Consider the following 18,007-nt stretch of genomic DNA (forward strand, 5'->3'; position numbering starts at 1 on the left):
TTCTCAGCCAGCAAGTAGTTGCAGCATCCACGAAGATTAGAGACACACGACCGTTAGAAACCTCAATTGCATGAAGAAATGTTTACCTAGCTACTTCCTTGGAGTCTGCAGACCCGCTACATTTTATTGGCAAACAATCTCTGTGATTCTAGTGATCCACTTTATTTTATTAAAAATATGTAAGGCAAAAAACTCTGAAACAATGTATTATAGACATTCAGCAGTTAGTTTCCCCACCAATGCCTCTGGAAGGCTTCAGTACAGACGTTAATGTATAGTCCTGGATTCTGAAGTGGTGTGTTCAAATAAGAGAACTTAATGCTCTCATGGTCTACTGAGCTCTTCTACTCAAAATTAGGGTTGCTCAACCACATTTTTAGGTTGACTTTCTCCCCAGAATCTGAATCCAATATAAACATTAATCAGAAGAAATCAATAAGGCATCCCTGGTAGACTTACCGTTTAGGTAGTCTTATTCCTAGACCTGCTTCTGGCTTTTAGTTCCTATTATATTAACTTTGCCTTCACCCCACTTTGGTGGCCAACCCTCGCTTTCTCTTTTATTGTGCACCTACTATGTGCCCACATCAAAGCTAAGCACTTCTTTCAGGAGGCCCCCTGTTCTCTTTCTCTAAGAAAAGACACTCAACCTCCTTACCAGGTGAGGAAAAGAAAAAAACATGTGCTCTGACCTCATTGGAAATTAAAAAAAAAAAACTCAATAGAAAGATTGGCAGATAAAGTCATGGAAATCTCCTAGAAAGTAAAGAAAAATGAAAACGAGGTGAAAAACACAAGAGAACAGAAAAGAAAAATTGGAACACCAGTTCTGAGATCCTAATATCTGAATAACAAGTTTCATGAAAAAGAAGACAAAAATAGAGAGAGAAAATCATCGATCAAAATTTTTAAAAGAATTTCCCAGACTTGAACACAGGTTTGAGCACTGACTATGAGGGATGAAAATAGAGCAACCCAGGCATATCACTAAGAAGTTTTAGAACAATAGGGATAAAGGGAAGAGCAAGCACGGTTCCAGAAAGAGGGGAGGAAAGTCATAGAAAAACCAGGAAGTAAAATAGCTTCAAAAGACACAAAAGCACCTGAAAACTAGAAATTAATGAAGTAATGCCTTCAAAATTTAAAAAGAAAACTTTCAACTTAATTTTTTTTTTTTTTTTTTTTTGCCCAAAATGACAAGTACCATTTTTTGCAATTACAGGAATGGGCCCAGCCAAAGGCTGGGGTCAACCTAAATTTTTTAACCTAAATAGCCACAACATTATTCAAGTGTCGAAGTAAAATACAGCTATTTTCTGATATTCAAGGGTTCAAAACATCCTGGAAAGATAGTGACAGCCTTCAGGTTCAAATAGTTTAAGTAGAAGTATAAATAAGCAAATTTAAAATAAGGCAACTCTAGGGAATACAGAAAGTTATGCAGGGAAGGAAAAAATGGTGTATGCACATGGTTCATTTACATATAAAGTTCAGAGGTAACAATCACATAAACTAGTGTACTCATCTAACCAAAATTACAGGAGAAATAGGACATGAAGGGGCAGGCTAAGAAGTCAATAGAAAATGTCTAAAACTGGAGGAAAAATATCAAGGAATCGAAATAGTGGGTTATTATTCAGAAATAGGAGGACAAATGCAAAAACCAAAAATCAGCTAGGAGTGATAAGAATTTGCTTCAGAAGAAAGGAAGGTGAAGCATAAGGGAATACTGTTTTTCATCACTAATTTTTAGGGCTTTTTTATTTTTAAATTTATGGACACATAATGGTGATTAAAATAAACCTGGAAGAGACCGAGGCCCAGCCCACCTCAGGCACGTGAGAGGAGAGTAGTGAAGACATGGTGTCTGAAGTTAGATCACCTCTCTGTATGTCCTGGGTTTACCCCTAATCATGTGACCTTGAGCATTTTAACCCCTATAAACCTCAGTTCCCTCAACTTCAAATGAGGCTTGTAAAAATACTTACATCTGAGTGTTGCTGTGAAAGGTAAATGGTACAAGGACTAAGAAGGGATTTGCGGGGCCCAGCACATTACCAGCACTTTCCTCTCACCCAGCAAACATTGAGGGTGCTGCTGTGCATGGGGCACAGCTGTGGGCATCTGGGATGTATCAATCAATATAAAGTATCTCTACCTTCCTGGAACTTATTAGAATGATGAGGAAGGACAGACGGGAAATAATCCACATAACATGAAGTAAATGACATGACACATTAAACCGTGAGCAGGATGCATGCCGTGGAATAAAGGCAGAGGGGAAGGAGCAGGGAAAGGAGCCCTGTATTGTAGGGAAGGAGAAGGGGCAGTAGCTGCACACTATTCAAGAAAAGTCTCGTGAGGTGACATCGGAGCAAAGGCTTGAAGGAGGTAAGGTACAGATAATTCAGCTAGTTGAGAAGAGCATTTGTAGGCAGGAGAATAGGCAACTCAAAGGCTCTAAGGTGGGCGTGTGTTCTGGAAAGAGCTAGGAGGCCCATGTGGACAGAGCGAAGTGAGGGGACAGTAGTGGGAGATGAGACCAGGAGAACGGGTCACCAGAGAGATCAAGGACAGCCTGAAAGTTATGTGCAGGACCTTGAAGTTTACTTAGAGCAAAACCAGGAACTGTTAAGGGGACTTGAGTGGGGTGATGTGATCTGACTTGCCCTTTATAAACATCACGATGACTGCTGTGTTGGCATAAAACACAGGCAGGCCACGGGGAAATCAGACAGGGGTCAACCAGCAAAGCAGAGAGAAACCATGGATTTTCTATCCTTCTGAATAAACGTTAGCTTTTATCACCATCTATTCAAGCTTACACAGTAAGTCAAAGGCAAAAGTATGAAGCATGCTGCCTTCCTAGTCTTCTAAATAAAGAAAAACTAGATATGGAAAATATAAAATGAAATACAGTATTATGTTGTCCTTATGTACGTTAATAAAATCTATAAGGGATACATGTCCCCTCAATCATAAAATCTGTTATTCTCTAACTCTTGACATTTACCATATCTTGCCATGTATAAGGCACTCCCATGAACAATATAATGTGCGCCCATGTTTTTGGCCCAAACTTCCAGGAAAAAAAATTTCCATTTAATTTTTTAATTCAATTTTTACTTGCTTATATTTAGGTACTTGTTTTTTATATTATAAAAGAACTATAGCATTTGTCTTTAACGTATTATGGTACAAGAAAGAGTAGCACATTTAACACATAAGCATAAATAAGAGCATTTAAAACATTTATATAGATATGGAATTAGTAGTACTCATGTATAAAGGCACATACTCATTTTTCTCTCAAAACATTGAGCAAAAATGGGTGCGCCATACATGGCAAAATACAGTATATGCAATAGACAGATCTAGCATTTATACAAAGGGGCAATGGTATTTGTCCATATGACACTGTGAGCATTTATCTTATTTTGCACACTACCTTATACAGTAAGTGTAATTAGGTATTGCCTTGAGTGAGGATTCATTCATTCATTGACTATCGATAACCAAGACACGGACCCTCGCCTCAGATTGCTTAACTGTGTGCGGAGGGAGAGGAGACAAACGGAAAGAATGAAAGCACACATACAAAAGTGGCCAGCCACAGAGCTGACGCAGGTGCTCCAGGGAGTTCAGAAGACAGCAGCCATTCCTCTCAGCTTGGAAAGGGGTAGGAGCTGGAGGACAAAGGATCACAAGGAGGGCCAGCGAAAGCATGGTTCCCATTTGGATGTTTCAGTATGGGACAGAATAGCCAAATATTCCTGAAAATGAAAACAGAAATGAAAAATGGCTCAGAGGCAGACCATCTCTTTGAACGTAAGAGGAACAACACTTTTCAAGTTTAACTGGAACACACAGCACAGGAAGAAGAATAACGAAACTGTGAGAAATAAAGGTGAAGGTGTTGGTTAAAACCAAATTAAAGAGGGTCTTACCACTGCCAATAGAGGACTCTGGATACAGATGGTAACAAGAAAAGAAGAGAAAAGAAATAGACATTGCACCTAGCCAAGGCCTGACCACTGGTGTGCCACAGATCGCCCAGTTGTCAAATTCACTTTCCAAGATTAGACCGTGAACAGAAACATTGGGGCAAAATTAAAACTGGGAGCCAAAAATTTTGATTTCCCACTTGAACTTTTTTTTTTTTTTTGAAATTTCTTTCCTTTGGGGACTTATTATCTCTATGTTGTTTCACTTTCTTTCTGAACTCAAGAAGAACTGATAGCAATCCTCCTGCCTCCCTCCTGCGTAGAGAAGCTCCTCCAAGCTTGAGGAGCACAACTCCATCAGCTGATCTAATGCCCAGCCTTAGATTTTGTGTCCATCTTTATTGCAAGTCACTGGGGTCAGAACCATGACCCAAATACACGATAAGCTTTTTCAAAAGCTACACATAAGCCTGCAGCCAGACTTCACACCTCAGTGAACACACCCTCTGCAATTTGGTTAAACTGTTTAGTTGTTCTCCACAAATCCCTCACAGGCCCTAGTAAGTAGAAATGTAGCAAAAAAGCCGACCCTGTGATTTTCTGTAGCCCAGATTATTAGAGAGATCTCAATTTTCCCAGTCATCAGAGAAGTCTGGCAATCCCCATTTCTGCCAGTAATAACAACAGCTAACATTGATTGAAAACATACTCCGTGCCTGACCTGTGCAATCTCTTTTGATCCCTCAGCAACCCTGGAGGTGGGTGCAATCATTTGGTCCACTTGCAAATGAGAGAGCTAAGGCACAGAGAAGTTAACTCACTATGGATCACAGAGGTAGAAAATAAATGAATGAATGAACATTTCTCTCCATCTTTTCAACAGAGTCTAGTCTCTGCCAGCAGCTCCCACCCAACTTTTCCCCTATCCATCAGGTTGCTCATCTGGACCTGGAAATGAAATCCTCCTCACTCTACACCTCAGTTTATTTCTAGTGATGAATCTGGATCTGTCTCTAACCTGGACACTTAGCAAATGATCTTGTCCTCTTGACACTTCTAGCCTCTTTCAGTTTAAAAAAACGTTCTGACTTAATTTCACCTTCCATCACCATTATTCTCATTTCTTATCAGGGCTTTCACTATTTTATCTCAAAAAGTTTTTTCCCCGTTACATCTCAGCATTTTCAGATGTCAGATTAACTTGTCACCATGCGTGACCTTGGTTCATCAAGAGCAAGCTGGGACCCAACAATGTAATACAGACAAAAACTGAGAATTAAAATATCACTGCAAGGATGGGAAAGAAAAATATGACTGTTTTCCAGCTGCATATACATCTGTGTATTTCGTTGGATGCTGACTTTGAAATGCTAAAACACTCCCACGTGGGAAAAGAGCTATCATTTTGTTGTTTATTCATCTGAGTACACAAACGTATGTCCACAAATGTCTGGAGACCCTGGTTTACAACAGCAAGCTAATTCAACCAACATGCTCAGTGCCTTTTCTCAAGTTCAGAGAAATTTATAAAAATGGGTATATTACCCTTGTACTTTTACAATGAAAATTTTAAATGAATCATTCATCTAAGTAGTTCAATCCAAATAAACCATATTCTCCCATACATGTGCAGATTATTTTTTAAATGCATGTTTAATCATATTTTAGTAAAAGAGAACTTAAGGGCGTTAAATTCTATTTATGTTTCTCTAAATTGTCTTCCAAATTCTGTCACTGTACATATATAAGTACATTTTTATTTCATTGTATCATGCAAGTGTTCTGTTTTGTTTTCTGCTTTTTTTCATTTTACATAATACTCCTTTGTACCTAAATAGGCCCCCGACTGGTTTCATTTATACCATAGGATAGTTATGTGGTACTCTTTCCTGATGTCATTGCTATTTGCTTTTTTTTTTCTGTTGCACTTGGAGTTGTGTCTGATTTTCTACTATTTTAAAGTGAGCTGTTTTTAACATCTTCATATAATTTACATTTTTCTCTTTAAGGATACCTCTGCAGAGCACTAGCTTCTTCTAAACCCTTAGCTTAACCAAATTTTAATTGAAAACCTGTTTAAAACCCTAACAGTGGCGAAGGAAAAAGCCTAAATAAACCCTAACTTTGCCTACCCCCTTTTCCTCCAGCACTCCTTACAGCCTGGTCAGAACATCATTGCTGTGAGTTGAATCCCAGAACTGAGATGATCACATTAAAATGGAGCAACAGTAGGAAAGCTTTTGGTTTCACGGTGTTTTAATTTTGCCAGCCAATTCTCCAAAAGAACTATAGCGATGCACAAAGCTGGCTGCTCAGGACCATTGCAGCTCCACCAGTGCCCACTGCCATTGTATTTTGCTGTAAGTATTGAGTTATGATACTTAAATAGGTACCAAATTGTACCCATTTGCTATTTTAGAATTCAAACCCTCAATTTTTAAGTGAAGCCGTGCATTTGTCACATGCTGATTTCTCCTCTCACTTTCCTTGTGATTACACACATGGTCTTCTCATCTCCATACTGAATTGGCTCTCAGTATTGTTATGAGCCATCTATACAAATTTCTGTAAAATGTCTATAACTTTTGTACTACTGCAAATTACATTTTTCTTACATATAGCATGTGCACTTCTGTAACAAATTTTATCTGTTATTTTGTCATTCTGTTTTCCTTAAAATATTCACTCCTTATAATGTGGGATACAGAACTTTTGTAGCTTGTGCATGTGAAGGCCCTTGTCTGAGGCCCAGCTCCAGGGACACAGGCAGAGCCTGGGAAAACAGATCACATCCAAAAGCGTTGCCTATGGGCAGTTCTCAAGCAGGATCCTTGGGCCAGGCTAAAAGACCAGATGGACAGAGCCCTGCACAGCCCAGATGGACAGTCTAAGAGAAGCTTTGCTAAGTGAGATAGTCTGAGCCAGAGAAGCCAGCCAATCAGGCTGCAAAACCAGAAAGACTGGATTCAACCACAAGGCAGAGAGCTACTGAGGCCTGGCAGTGGATCAAACTGAGAGCAGTCTGGGTCAATTTGGGACGAATTATGTTGTCACTACCTCTTACCTCTGTGTGAGCTATTACGTGGTTTGTTAGGGGAAAGAAGCTTAAAATAGGTCAAAAGAAAAAGGCAAAAACATATCAGAAGCTTCCACCTTACGTATGGTGGTATCCAGTTCCTTCAATAGTTGGGAACTTGGATTTTCCAACTACAAGTTTTTTATCCTGTTCTTCAAAAGTAAGAGAAAATGATTACACATATTATAATGTAAAAGCAGAAATAGAATGTCAAAAATAGGTAAAAGAAGAAAATAAATATAGTCCTATGTCACTTAAATCTAAACCTAAACTAAATATGCAATCATATGTCACTTAAATCTAAACTGAGACTAGAACAGTTCTCAAAATAGTTTTTTATTCTCAGAACAGAAGAGGGGATATGTTCTGAGAAATGCATCGTTCATCCTTGTGCAAACATCATAGCATTTTCTTACACAAACTTAGATGATACAGCTGCGAAAACACCTAGGCTATCTGGTACAGCCTATTTCTCCTAGGCTTCAAACTTGTACAGTATGTTACTGTACTGCATACTGTAGACAGTTATAACACAGTGGTAAGTATCTGTGTCTATCTAAATATATATCAGCAGATAAAAAGTACAATAAAAATACAGTATTACAATCTCATGGGACCACTATCGTATATGCAGTCCAGGGTTGAGCAAAATGTCCTCAGGCAACGTGTGGCATGTATACTTTAAGGCGTTTGGGTAAGTATCTGGTGTCCTTCTGGGTTTTCAGTGCTTTTATTTTTGCAAACTTTGGAATTTTTATTGTAATATATGGCACATTTGTCACTGATTCAATCCTTCTCTGCACCAACTGCCAGTTGTCCCTGCAGCATTTAATTTGTCCCTGCAATGTTCCTGCCATTTTCTGTTTTCAGTGTTTTTGATCTGTCATCTTCCATTCTCTTAAAATGGCCTGTAAATACGTCCGAAATCTCAATGTCATTATGTTTTCTCTTTTTAATCCAATGATAAACAGTCTTTTAATAATACTCTTTATTTTTAGATCAGTTTTAGATTTACAGAAAAATTGTGAGGCTAGTACAGAGTTCTCACATACCAGGGAATAAGTTTTTTCTACTACCCTGTTTCCCCGAAAATAAGACAGTCTCTTATTTTAAGGTGTGCTCCCAAAGATGCGCTAGGTCTTATTTTCAGTGGACGTCTTATCTTTCCTGTAAGTGGGTCTTATTTTCGGAGGATGTCTTATTTTCGGGAAAACGGGGTAGTAAAATATCACGTTAGTACAGCACATGTATTGCAATTAGTGAACCAGTAATAATCCATCAACATTAACCAAAGTCCTCAGTGTTTAACTAACTTCCTCTTTGTGTCACAGGACCCCATCCAAAATACCACATCACATTTAGGCACCATGTCTTTTTTTTTTTTTGAGACAAAACCTCACGCCACTGCCCTGGGCTAGAGTGCTGTGGCATCATACCTCACAGCAACCTCAAACTCCTGGGCTCAAGCAATCCTCCTGTGCCTCAGCCTCCCAAAGTGCTGGGACACCATGTCTCTTTATGCACCCCCAGACTGTAACTGTTTCTCAGATTTACCTTGTTTCTGATGACATTGACTTTTTTTTTTTTTTATTGTCGGGGATTCATTGAGGGTACAATAAACTATGTTACACTGATTGCATTTGTTAGATAAAGTCCCTCTTGCAATCATGTCTTACCCCCAAAAGGTGTGCACACACCAAGGCCCCACCCCCCCCTCCTTCCCTCTCTCTGCTCTTCATTTCCCCACCCCTCCCTCCTTCTTTCTCTCTCTGCTCACCCCTTCCCCCACCCCCACTGTGACCTTGCCATTAATTGTCCTCATATCAAAATTGAGTACCTAGGATTCATGCTTCTCCATTCTTGTGATGCTTTACTAAGAATAATGTCTTCCACTTCCATCCAGGTTAATACAAAGGATGTAAAGTCTCTGTTTATTTTAATAGCTGAATAGTATTCTATGGTATACATATAACACAGCTTGTTAACCCATTCCTGGGTTGGTGGGCATTTAGGCTGTTTCCATATTTTGGTGATTGTAAATTGAGCTGCAATAAACAGTCTAGTACAAGTGTCCTTGTGATAAAAGGATTTTTTTTCCTTCTGGGTAGATGCCCAATAATGGGATTGCAGGATCAAATGGGAGGTCTAGCTTGAGTGCTTTGAGGTTTCTCCATACTTCCTTCCAGAAAGGTTGTACTAGTTTGCAGTCCCACCAGCAGTGTAAAAGTGTTGTCTTCTCTCCACATCCACGCCAGCATCTGCAGTTTTGAGATTTTGTGATGTGGGCCATTCTCACTGGGGTTAGATGATATCTCAGGGTGGTTTTGCTTTGCATTTCTCTAATAGGGATGATGAACATTTTTTCATTTGTTTGTTAGCCATTCATCTGTCTTCAGAGAAGCTTCTATTCATGTCTCTTGCCCATTGATGTATGGAATTGTTGGCTTTCTTCATGTGGATTAACTTGAGTTCTCTATAGATCCTAGTCATCAAGCTTTACTCTGATTCAAAATATGCAAATATCCTTTCCCATTTTGTAGGTTGTCTATCTGCTTTGGTTGTTGTCTCCTTAGCCGTACAGAAGCTTTTCAGTTTAATGACGTCCCATTTGTTTATTTTTGTTGTTGTTGCAATTGCCATGGCAGTCTTCTTCATGAAGTCTTTCCCCAGGCCAATATCTTCCAGTGTTTTTCCTGTGCTTTCTTTGAGGATTTTTATTGTTTCCTGCCTTAAATTTAAGTCCTTTACCCATCTTGAATCAATTTTTGTGAGTGGAGAAAGGTGTGGGTCCAGTTTCAGTCCTTTACATGTGGATATCCAGTTGTCCCAACACCATTTATTGAATAGGAAGTCTTTCCCCCAGGGTATGTTCTTGTTTGGTTTATCAAAGATTAGGTGGTTGTAAGATGTTAGTTTCATTTCCTGGTTTTCTATTCGATTCCAAGTGTCTATGTCTCTATTTTTGTGCCAGTACCAGGCTGTCTTGACCACTATGGCTTTGTAGTACAGACCAAAATCTGGTATGCTGATGCCCCCAGCTTTAATTTTATTACTAAGAACTGCCTTAGCTTTATAGGTTTTTTTCTGGTTCCATACAAAACACAGAATCATTTTTTCCAAATCTTGAAAGTACGATGTTAGTATTTTAATAGGAATGGCATTGAATAGGTAGATTGCTTTGGGAAGTATAGACATTTTAACAATGCTGATTCTTTCCACCCATGAGCCTGGTATGCTCTTCCATTTGTTAATATCCTCTGGTATTTCCTTTTTGAGGATTTCATAATTTTCTTTATAGAGGTCCTTCACCTCCTTCATTAGATATATTCCTAGGTATTTCGTTTTCTTTGAAACTATGGTGAAGGGAGTTGTGTCCTTAATTAGCTTGTCATCTTGCCTGTTATTGGTGTATACAAAGGCTACTGACTTGTGGACATTGATTTTATATCCTGAAACATTACTGTGTTTTTTGATGACTTCTAGGAGTCTTGTGGATGACTCTTTGGGGTTCTCTAAGTATAAGATCATGTCGTCAGCAAAAAGGGAGAGTTTGACCTCCTCTGCTCCCATTTGGATTCCCTTTATTTCCTTGTCTTGCCTAATGGTATTGGCTAGAACTTCCAGCACTATGTTGAATAGTAAAGGTGACAGAGGACAACCTTGTCTGATTCCAATACTAAGAGGAAAAGCTTTCAGTTTTACTCCATTCAGTAAAATATTAGCTGTGGGTTTGTCATAGATAGCTTCAATCAGTTTTAGAAATGTGCCACCTATGCCTATACTCTTCAGTGTTCTAATTAGAAAAGGATGCTGGATTTTATCAAATGCTTTTTCTGCATCTATTGAGAGGATCATGTGATCTTTATTTTTGCCTCTTTTAATATGGTGGATAACATTTATGGACTTGCGTATGTTAAACCAGCCTTGCAGCCCTGGGATGAAGCCTACTTGATCATGATGTATGACTTTTTTGATGATAAGCTGTAATCTATTGGCTAGGATTTTGTTGAGAATTTTTGCATCTATATTCATGAGTGAAATTGGTCTGAAATTCTCCTTTTTGTTTGGGTCTTTTCCTGGTTTTGGTATCAGGGTGATGTTTGCTTCATAGAAAGTGTTGGGGAAGATTCCTTCCTCCTCAATTTTATGGAATAATTTCTGCAGTACAGGAATAAGCTCTTCCTTGAAGGTTTGATAGAATTCTGGTGTGAAGCCATCTGGACCAGGGCATTTTTTGTTGGAAGGTTTTTTATTTTTTCTTTAATCTCAGTGCTTGAAATTGTTGTGTTCAGGAGCTCTATTTCTTCCTGGCTGAGTCTAGGGAGAGGGTGTGATTCCAAATATTGATCCATTTCCTTCACATTGTCAAAATTCTGGGCATAGAGTTTCTGGTAGTATTCAGAGATGATCTCTTGTATCTCTGTGGGATCAGTTGTTATTTTCCTTTTATCATTTCTGATTGAGGTTACTAGAGATTTTACTTTTCTATTTCTAGTTATTCTGGCCAATGGTTTATCTGTTTTATTTATTTTTTCAAAAAACCAACTCCTTGTTTCATTAATTTTTCTGAATGATTCTTTTGTTTTCAATTTCATTGATGTCTGATTTGATTTTGGATATTTCTTTTCTTCTACTGGGTTAAGGCTTAGATTGTTCTTTTTTTTCCAATTCCATAAGATGGCTTGAGAATTTGTTGATGCGCTCTCTTTCTGTTTCTCGAATGTAGGCATTTAGAGTGATAAATTTTCCTCTCAAAACTGCTATTGCAGTATCCCATAGGTTTTGGTAGCTTGTGTTTTCATTGTTGTTACTCTCAAGGAAGTTAATGATTTCCTGTTTTATTTCTTCCTGCACCCATCTGTTATTCAACAGAAGGTTATTTAATTTCCATGCCTTTGTGTGGGGTTGAACATTTTTGTTGGAGATCTACCTTTAGGGCCTTGTGGTCAGAGAAGATACAAGGTAAAATTTCAATTCTTTTGATTCTGTTGAGGTTTGTTTTGTGGCCTAGGATATGATCAATTTTGGAGAATGTTCCATGGGGTGATGAGAAGAATGTATATTCTTTGTCTTTGGGATGGAGTGTTCTATATGCATCTATCAAGCACAGTTGTTCTAGGGTCTCATTTAAATCTCTTATATCTTTGTTTAATTTCTGTTTAGAGGATCTGTCTAGCTCTGTAGGAGGAATGTTAAAGTCCCCGGTTATTATGGTATTATTGGATATCATATTGCTCAGACTGAGTAAGGTCTGTTTCAAGAATCTGGGCGCATTTAAATTGGGTGCATAAATATTTAGAATTGAAACATCTTCTTGTTGTATTTTTCCCTTGACTAATGTAAAGTGACCATCTTTGTCTTTTTTGACTTTAGTTGCTTTAAATCCACATGTATCTGAAAATAAGATTGCAACTCCTCTTTTCTTCTGAATTCCATTTGCCTGAAAAATTGTCTTCCAACCCTTGACTCGGAGCTTTAATTTGTCTTTTGAAGCCAGGTGTGTTTCTTGCAGACAGCCAAAGGATGGCCTGTGTTTTTTAATCCAGTCAGCCAATCTATGTCTCTTCAGTGGGGAATTCAAGCCATTAACATTTATTAAGATAATTGATAAGTGTGGTAGTGTTCTATTCATCTTATTTTGTGAGAGTCCATTGCTTAGTTTTATCTCTTGCATCAGTGTGGAGGTTAGGTTCTGTCCTTTAATTTCTGAGTTCTTACTTTGCTGCTGATCCATTGTGATGGTCAGTGTGTAGAACAGGTTGAAGTATTTCCTGTAAAGCTGGTCTTGTTGTGTCAAATTTCCTCAATGTTTGTATATCCACAAATGATTTGATTTCTCCATCAATTTTAAAGCTTAGCTTAGCAGGGTATAGAATTCTGGGCTGGAAATTGTTCTGTTTAAGTAGATTAAAGGTAGATGACCATTGTCTTCTTGCTTGGAAAGTTTCATTAGAGAAGTCTGCGGTCACTCTGATGGATTTGCCCCTGTAGGTCAACTGGCGCTTATTCCTGGCAGCTTGCAGAATCTTTTCCTTTGTCTTGACTTTGGACAGGTTCATCACAATGTGCCTTGGAGAAGCTCGGTTAGAGTTGAGCTGACCCGGGTCCGATATCCCTCTGAAAGCAGTGTGTCAGAATCTTTGGTGATATTTGGGAAATTTTCATTTATAATATTCTCTAGTATGGTTTCCATTCCTCTGAGGCATTCTTCTTCCCCTTCTGGGATTCCTATTACTCATATGTTGGAATGCTTCATAAAGTCCCATAATTCTGACGGTGAACGTTCTGCTTTCTCTCTCTTCTTTTCTGCCTCTTTAACTATCTGAGTTATCTTAAGAACTTTGTCCTCTACCTCTGAAATTCTTTCTTCTGCATGGTCTAACTTGTTACTGATACTTTCCATTGCATATTTAAGTTCCCTAATTGACAGCTTCAGTTCCTTCAGCTCTGCTATATTCTTTCTAAATTCTTCATATTGTTCATCTCTTATTTGATTCTGTTTTTTGATTTCCTTTTGGTTATTTTCCACTTTATTAGCAGTGTCCTTCATTGTTTCCATCATTTCCTTCGTTTTTTTCATCATGTGTATTCTAAATTCCCTTTCTGTCATTCCTAACATTTCTTTATAGGTGGAATCCTCTGCAGTAGCTACCTCATGGTCCCTTGGAGGGGTTGCTCTAGACTGGTTCTTCATGTTGCCAGGAGTTTTCTGCTGATTCTTCCTCATGTGTGATTTTTTTTTTTTTTCTGTTTCCTTGCCCTAATTTTCCTTTCACTTCCTCTTGCTCTTTAAGTTCCCATGCCTGTGGACTAATGTTTCAATGAGTCCTTTTGGTACAGGACCAGAAGGATGAGAAGGTTGTAGAGCAAGAAGGGATAATGTTAATTATATTGCAAGAAAGTATATAACATTTAATATGCTTTGTAAAGCCTGGCCTTTATTCCTGTAAGAGTAAGAAAGTTCATCATGTTATACAAAATGAACTTACCCATGGTGGAATTAAGTTATTGATAAATCAATAAACCATTATCAGACTGAATATTCTATCACTGACCTATTTAACTTTCAGATTTGAAAGCAGAAAAAAAAAGCTTTCAAATGTGCAGGGATGTTTCAAGGATATGTAAAAGATTTTAAAAGGAGTGGTTGTATTGAATGTCTGCCTTTACATAGTCATGCTTTCAAAAGACATATTATGAGAACCGATAACTAGGGTGAAGTGCAGTCCTAACACCTATCAGTCCCTACACAAAGCAGCTTGTGCAAGAACCTCCCTCAGATCCTTACTTCCAGGTGTGACTCACTTCACTCAAGTTCAGCCAACCCTAGTTATTTTAAATAACTTCTTTTTTTCAAGGTGCTTTCAAATTCTAATGAAACCGCCAGATGTCTATTGCAAAATACCCGTGGCCCTTCATATTACTTTCATCACTGACTTGTAAACAACTCTTCTTTTATCTACAAACAGCCTCAATGTGTTTCAAGGGTTATTTCTAAAAAAAAAAAAAAAAAAGAAAGAAAGAAACAAGAAAGAAAGAAAGAAAAAAAGAAATGAAGGAAGGAAGGAAGGAAGGAAGGAAGAAAGAAAGAAAGAAAGAAAGAAAGAAAGAAAGAAAGAAAGAAAGAAAGAAAGAAAGAAAGAAAGAAAGAAAGAAAGAAAGAAAGAAAGAAAGAAAGAAAGAAAGAAAGAAAAACTTTATACAATTGTAGAGGTTTTGTATTTTTGTCTAAAGGCCAATAAGCTTTGGCTTGGGGGAATTTATTTTTGTATCTGAAATTTACTTTTTTGTTTTCGATAAAGATGAAAGGTCTTGTCAACTTCTATAATGGAAGACTATAGAGCTGAAATTTGTGTTTTTGTTGGTTATAGAGCTGGCAAGTGCCATCAAAAATAACAACCTGTCAACATAACAGTATTTGTCCGTAAGACATAAAACTAATCCCAGTGTGGTCTGTGAAGCTTCTTGGCTCTACCTGTGTGCTGTTAAACAATCAACAAGGCACACTTTATACCTAACAGCATACTTAGTGGTTTCCATTTTTCTTCTTCTTTTGCTTCACTGCTGTGAGTTTTACTTTGCTGTTTTTATTTTAAACTAGAATTCTGCGCATTAAGCCACTGCTATACAACTTGGAAAAAAGAAGAACAGGACATTGCTTTATAATACATGTTGGACTGCAAAACTCTACAGATGGCTAGAAGCTTCTTAAAGGAAGAAGCTGAGTCTCATTCATCTTTGTATTTTCTCTATCTTAGGATCTGCCCTCCCATCAACAAGGTCTGGGTTCTACTGATCCGTGTAAAACCTCCTTCCAAATTGGAAAAAGGAATCTCCTCCTCGTGTGAAAGTTTTTAACTTAATATAATATTTATTTATAGATAAATAAACACAAATAAAAATAACTGCAACAGATATAAAGTCATTTTTATAAAATTTGTAAATAAAGCTATTGAATATAAAATAACACAAAACTCAGAATTGTAATAGCAATAATTAAGTACACCAACTAATTACAATGTAATAATTTGTTATAAAGGAATTACATATCATACTTTGGTGGCAAATAAGTCTATCACAGAAATTTTAATATTTATTTGTTCATGTGTTTCATTCTATGGAAATGACGACTGGGTTATACAATATCTCTTATGATACTGTAGACCTTAAGTCACGTTAAACGAAATTTCAGTCTGCGGCCCAGCACAGTGGCTCACACCTGTAATCCCAGCACTCTGGGAGGCCAAGGCGGGCAGATCAACTGAGTTCATAGGCTCAAGTCCAGTCAGAGCTAGAGCAAGATCCCCATCTCTAAAAACAGCCAGGCATTATAGCGGGCTCCTGTAGTCCCAGCTCCTTGGGTGGATGAGTCAAGAGAATCACTTGCGCCCAAGAGTCTGAGATTGCTGTGAGCTATGATGCCACAGCACTCTACCAGGGGGTGACAAAGTGAGACTCTTCTCAAAAAAAAAAGAAAAGAAAAATTTCAGTTTGATAAAACATTCCCTACTGACAACTGATACTGACAAATCTAACAATAATTGTTATCTACTTGGCAAACATCAGGAATTATATCTAAAATAATGGCTATATTTTATATTTATTTTTATCCAAATGATTCTGTTATAATTTTACAAGTTTGGTTTTATAAAAAACATGTTATGTTCTCAATGTTTACATTCTGTGCAAATGTTTTCCATGATGTTATAAAATTCTGCTATCATTTCCACAAAACACAGTAAATCATCCTTATCTTTCTCACAGTTTTTTGAACAATCCTCTTGATACTAGATACAGCCAAAAACTGAACCATATTTATTTAGAGGTCTATCATGGCATGCCAATATTTTTCTCTTTCCCATATAATCTCTGATAGCATGAATAGTTGAAACATTTTTCTGTTAAGATTTCAATTTGGTCGGGAGGCTGAGGCAAAAGAATCGCTTAAGCCCAAGAGTTTGAGGTTGCTATGAGCTGTGTGAGGCCACGGCACTCTACCAAGGGCCATAAAGTGAGACTCTGTCTCTACAATAAAAAAAAAAAAAAAAAAAAGATTTCAATTTGGGATATTTACATGACTGTTGATATGCATTTCACTTTCTTCCTATTTACTAAGAAATATGTGATAAATGATGATAGTTATTAAACACTTTCTTATTCATTAGCAGAACTTTTTCTATCCCCAAAATGTTTACATCTAGATAAAAGAATCCTTTGAGGTAGAATAACTACAATGTAATCATTTTTCAACATTTGGGATAATTCATGTGTGATTATTCCTGAATTATTCTTTGGAATGCTGCTTTTTCTTACAATAATTGGATAATTTTCAACAAGACTGTCATGTTCTTTTGTTTGATATTCAAATTCATGGCCATGAGCCTGGATCAAGAAAAAGGACATTAAGATGAATTGGTTTGAGAATTCATTCTCCCCTTCAATTTGTTCTTGAAATTCTTCATTTCAAGTTGACATAAAAGTGGAAGGAAAATTAACATCCTCCACCACCAATGACATATCTATGCTCCATTCTGCTGAAAAGTGTAGCTCAGACATACCTTCCTCTTTTTTTTTCTGTCATTCTACCTATTCCTCTAGAAAATTTATTTAACCAGCCAGGTTTTTTTTTTAATTTTCTTTTCTAACGGTTTCCTAATCATTTCTTTTCTGATACTGATAACGTATTTGAATTTTCTTTTCAAGCTCTGAGAGTAAATAGCATCTTTTCTAAAACTTTGTAACATTTTAAAATAATATTACATCCATGTCTCCAAATTTGAAGTAGTTAATTCTTGTAACAAAAAAGCCAATGCTATTGAATAATTAACAAATTGTTATGTAGTAATCTCTAATTTATTTATATGTAAAACATACTTGCTGAATTATTAATTGGAATTGAATCATTATATGGTAATTTATGTCATGTGTAAGAATTTGTAGATTAATTGGTAACTTAGTTGTGCTGTTCTAGTTCAGGAAATAAATAGCAGATGGCAAACTCTAGTATTAAACACCCAGTTGAATCACTGTAGGAGAACCAATAGGAGATTTTTTTTTAAGATACTTAACCAAGGCAAGTAAGAAGCAGCTCTGTGTTTAAAATCCCTAGTTATGGGATCAATGACATTTTATTAGTAATTATTAAACTTATTCCTCTTTTGTAAAGTAAAGCAGAATGATACATGTCTTCTCTTTTGTAATAAGATACTATACTTTATCTGTCGGAAATTTATCACACTATGCTAATTTTGGTAGAGAAAAACTACTTACTGTCACAAGTCAAAGAAATTGTCATAACAAATATGTAAATCATCCCTCTTTGGAGTCAGCATTCAGGATAAAATTATTTTGCAGTTTCAATATAATAAAGGTGTCTATATGTGAATGCAACTCCCATTGATAGGGTGTCCTTGTGCAGTGCACAACCTAAGTAACAAATTTAGCAGCAATGTGAAGGGGGGGAAGTTGAAAATATTCTTTAGTCTCT

The sequence above is a fragment of the Nycticebus coucang genome, chromosome 1 (assembly GCF_027406575.1).
Source record: "Nycticebus coucang isolate mNycCou1 chromosome 1, mNycCou1.pri, whole genome shotgun sequence".
NCBI classification, from domain to species: domain Eukaryota; kingdom Metazoa; phylum Chordata; class Mammalia; order Primates; family Lorisidae; genus Nycticebus; species Nycticebus coucang.